Below are 4,434 nucleotides of genomic sequence, written 5' to 3'. Positions count from 1 at the left end.
AGCAATACCACTTCCGCCCAGAGGTGAGTTAAATCCTGAGTTACTACTCAATTGTTATATATATATATATAATCCTCACATAAACTCAATGATACACGAATCACCCCCGTCTACAAAGCATAGCAAACTACAACTACACGATTTGCAAAAGACGGGAAGATAGCTCAACAGCATAGCCAACATATATAATACTCCTATACATGCATATATTCATAGTGTGATATAACTACATGCATAGAAAACAATAGGTAAAGGATAATCAACATTTAACTTGCCTTGGTTCTGGTTCAGAAAGTCACACTCCTGACAATAGCTCGCGTCGCACTCCGGACAATCTACACGTTTCAAACAATTCAACAAATCAATCACCGGAACACGAATAGAACCAAAACAAAACCAACAGCAAGAAATCCATTTTAAAACTCAACAACAGAAGCTTAACAGCACCTAAAATGCACTACGGTCACAATGCAAAAAGAAAAACTAAATTTCATTAAACGGTTGGGAAGTTACGGCCTCCGGAAGATTTGATTCAAATCTGAACGAATCCAAATTTGAAAGGTGTAGACATGTGCAAAGTTGGTGCTGTGATAATGTGCTGATTTTTGTGAGATCATAGGAAAAAGAATCACCTAAAAAGAGTATATAGACTAAAAGATATAGCTAAAAGAAGTTAGAGAACAAATCTGGAAAGAAAAACAAAAACAACAGAAAAACTCGTGCACTGTTCGTGCATGTACTGTAGCTGGTTGCCATGTGGCAGCGCGGTTGGCTCAGGTGGTGCTGTGCGCGCGTGTGCTCACCGAAACAGAGGAAAAATGGCGGTGGCTTCGAGCGTCGGCGGCGGTGGCTCTCCGGCGAGTCTCCGGCGAAAGTGAGGTGACGGGCGGAGGTGGCTTCGAGTTGCGGACGCGGTGGTGAGGTCAAACGATGACGGGGCGTGCTCTGCGGGTGACGGTGACGACGTGAACAGCCGCTGCTCCGACGGCTCGCCCCGCTGCGATTTCGGCGACAAAAATATGTCAGCAAGGTGCGGCGTTGAGGAGGGTCGAGGGGAGTGAACGGTGTGGACGGTGGTGTCCTTACGGCAGCGAAAACGACCGGCGAAGACGGCGGCGGCTCGAGCGCCTCGCGAGATCGGGTTTCGCCCTGCAGCTGCATGCGGCGAGCGAAAGAATCGGGAGAAAGGGTGCGGCGTTCCTCGCGGAGTCTTGCCCGCGTACGGTGTCCCTGAGGAGCACGGGATCGAACAGGGGCGTAGATCGATCCGGGCTCGGCTCGGCCTGTGCGCGCGCTGTGCGTGGGTCCGACCGGAGGAAGGAGATAGGTGCGGGGCCCGCTGGACAGAGAGAGAGAAGCGGCGGCGGGTCGGGTCCGGGCTCACGGCGCGGATCGGGCGAGACTGCGGCGTACCGCTTCGCTGGGGCTGGAGGCACGGGGGACTGGGCCGCGGCTGCGCTGGCTGGCGGCTAGGCTACGGCTAGCTGGGCCGCGTAGTGCGCTATGCTGCGCTGCGTTCCCTTTAAAAAAACAAAAACTACAGCAGCAAAAATAAATAAAATAACATACACAACATAAAATCTAAATAAAAATACCTAGACACACAGTAAAATCTATACTGCTAATCTTACATTCTTAAAAAGTTGCTCCCCATTACAAGGTATTCTCTCAACATGCACACCCTCCACCTCAGCAAGCATGCCACATCAGCATTTCAGTTCCCACTACCACTAGCAATCTTGCCATGTCAACAATTTTCTTACTTCTCTGTTTCAACTAATTATGCGATTTAATTTCTCTTTAAAACGGACTGATTCATCTTCGTGTTCTGTATAACAGATGAGAGATTTAAGAGGAGAGACGCATCCAATACGCAAACAGAAGAGGCGAGAAGCCCAACCGTCTGCCCCATGCTTTTCGTTCCACCTCCCTACGATTCAGTACCCAATCCTTTTAATCACAACCCATCGAGCCCTCTCGGAATCACATCGAGCCCTCACTTATCCCTTCCCAAGGGAAATCATCTACGTACGACGCGGCGGCTCCTCCGACGCGACCGCCGGTTCGGCTCGTCTCCGCGGCTTCCGGGATTATCTTAGGCAAAATACACCTTGGCGGTGTGTGCCTGCGTCCTCGAGACGGCATCCGCGGTGCCCTCGTGCTCCCCTCCATTATCTCTCTCCTTTCCGGCCAAGGTAGCTCCGGCGTGAAGTCCCCTCAGTCCACAGGACCACCGGTCTTCCACACCACCGATGCCACTCTGGGGCCCTTTGGACCTGGGCTGCGCGCGATTTGTCGCCCAGTCAGATCGTGACCACATCCGAATCAGCCTATGCATGCCTTCCTCTGCACTGAAGTCTGAAGCTCCTACATCCGATCCGTCTTGACTCCGATGTCTCTCTGGGCATTGGTACACCGGACGGGAACGTTCCATCGCCGGCCGCCTAGAATCGCAGATCGTCGATGAAGGCCTAACCTATGATGCCTCTATGTGTCGTTGCTCTGCTCCTCGGCCGCCGCCGGCTGCAACGAGCGGCAAGGAGTCGGGCTTCATCAGCGAAGACGACTTCCCCGGGACTCCATCTTCAGGGCTGGCACATCAGTTAATCAGGTGAGCATGAACGCACTTATACATTCACCTATGAGATGACGAATACCATTGGCGGCCGTTCGGATCCAGTGGCAAGGTGCTGAGGCGGACGACGTCCAGACTCCCTGTGTGAGACCTTTGCCTCTTCCTCGAGCAAGTCAGACAGCTTTGTCTCACTCAAGTGACGAGTTTTAAGCAACAACCTTTGCCTCTCACATCTTATAGCCATACCATATACTATGTAATCGTAATGCTTTGAGATCTTGGGAGTATAGTTTGTCCATCTCTCTCACTGAATAATTGTTATTTTTTTCCACAGCTTGGTGTATTATGTCCCGCTTCTACTTTGCTGTGCACCTACGCCTCCCGATATTAGTGCATGGCTAGCTGCGGCTCTATGTTTTCTTACTAATCAAACCATCAACCTTTTGAGACTTGGATAGTTAATAGTTTGAGCAGCTTGATTTCCTACATCCTACATCCCTCTCTTTTTTAGATGTTGCATTCTTACTTCTTTCCCTGGATCGGTGCCTCGAGGTTAGGAGGGGCTTGGCTGGTCATTTTTTGCCTTTTGTAATAAATCAGTGGCATGTGCAAGGCTATAATTCTTAGGTAGCATCAGTAAAGATAAACTAAATGTGTTCTCTCAGTTATTACAACAAGCTTGGTTTCCTTCAGGCTCTTGATATGATAAGAGGGAAGTTATCCAAGTTATTGATGTTTAAGATGCAAACTTCATAGTGGGACGGTCTTCAACTTCTGCTAAATCCAATAAAGGGGACTTCTCTCAGATTCAATTTTTTATTTAATGAATCCCTTCTTGTGTGCGAAATGCTAATCAGGGCGAACCAATTTAGAGTGACAAGTTTTGTTTACAGGATGTTCATGCCTACAGTTTCTATCTCTTCGTAAGGCCCCTCTATGGTTATGCCAGTTTTACAAGCTAGCCACATAGGTGTTAGGAGATATATGGCATGCTTTCAACTATATCGTGGCAAACATATATGAGTTCCTATTTTATGTAGTATAAAACCGCGTAATACCCATGTAGTGTGGACAACTCTGCCTACTAATCAACAATAAAGAGATTTGTCCTGTACTAGGCGCCTTTTCATTAGCCTGTTCTAGACATTTTTTTTTTGCTTGGAATCTTCAACTGACAGCAAAATATTCTAGATTCTCTAGATTTTTGGTATTGAATAGTTATAAATGAATCCAGTCACATTTATCTACTATGCATATTCATACAAGCTTTGCACATTTGGATAACAACTGTTTTACTTGCAGCAATGCAAATGGGGGGTCATGTTCCTAAATTTTTTTCTATGTATTCTTCATGGATTTATATTTTAAAGTTCGCACTCTACTGTTGTTTTTTTATTAGGAACTAATTAGTGTTCTCTTTCTAACTATACTCTTTTTATACCGCTCTGACATGTCCTCTTTTTGTTTGGTCTAGATTATCATCCTTCTCCTATGATGTTACACATTATATTATTCGAGCATTGCTAATGCCTTTGGTTGCACCGGTTCAGTTTTCATGGTCTAGCCTTACAGCCATGTAATGAAGGACTTTTAGCTTCAATTGAGCCCAGCTCTGACAACATAGTAGATGCAAATTGCATTGGCTTTTACCCATTCGGGTCACTAGCTGAGTTGAAGTATTTTTCATGCCTATCAATGTACCTTCGTTTATATGGCCACATGAAACTGCCTTGAAATAACTGAATTGCAGAATTCAATGATTCAACTTTCTGTGGGAAACCAAATTTACAGCAAGTTGTACAAGGATGTCCGCAGCAAAGCGCGGGGAATCATCTAGTTAAGAACAGTAAAACTGAGCC

General features: G+C 46.7%; 1 long non-coding RNA gene across 1 annotated transcript; it reads right to left on the bottom strand.

The window, feature by feature from the left end:
- Positions 1-275: 275 nt before the first annotated feature.
- Positions 276-1,351, bottom strand: LOC119316542. The gene is made up of 3 exons (XR_005153058.1): positions 1,087-1,351; positions 804-997; positions 276-335 (listed from the first exon to the last, which is right to left on the bottom strand). It is a non-coding gene; the product is annotated as an uncharacterized LOC119316542 (long non-coding RNA).
- Positions 1,352-4,434: the final 3,083 nt, after the last annotated feature.

Source organism: Triticum dicoccoides, chromosome 6A (genome assembly GCF_002162155.2).
Source record: "Triticum dicoccoides isolate Atlit2015 ecotype Zavitan chromosome 6A, WEW_v2.0, whole genome shotgun sequence".
In the NCBI taxonomy this organism is placed as follows: domain Eukaryota; kingdom Viridiplantae; phylum Streptophyta; class Magnoliopsida; order Poales; family Poaceae; genus Triticum; species Triticum dicoccoides.
The sequence above is the reverse complement of the archived record's forward strand: the minus strand, read 5'-3'. Positions and strand labels throughout refer to the sequence as shown.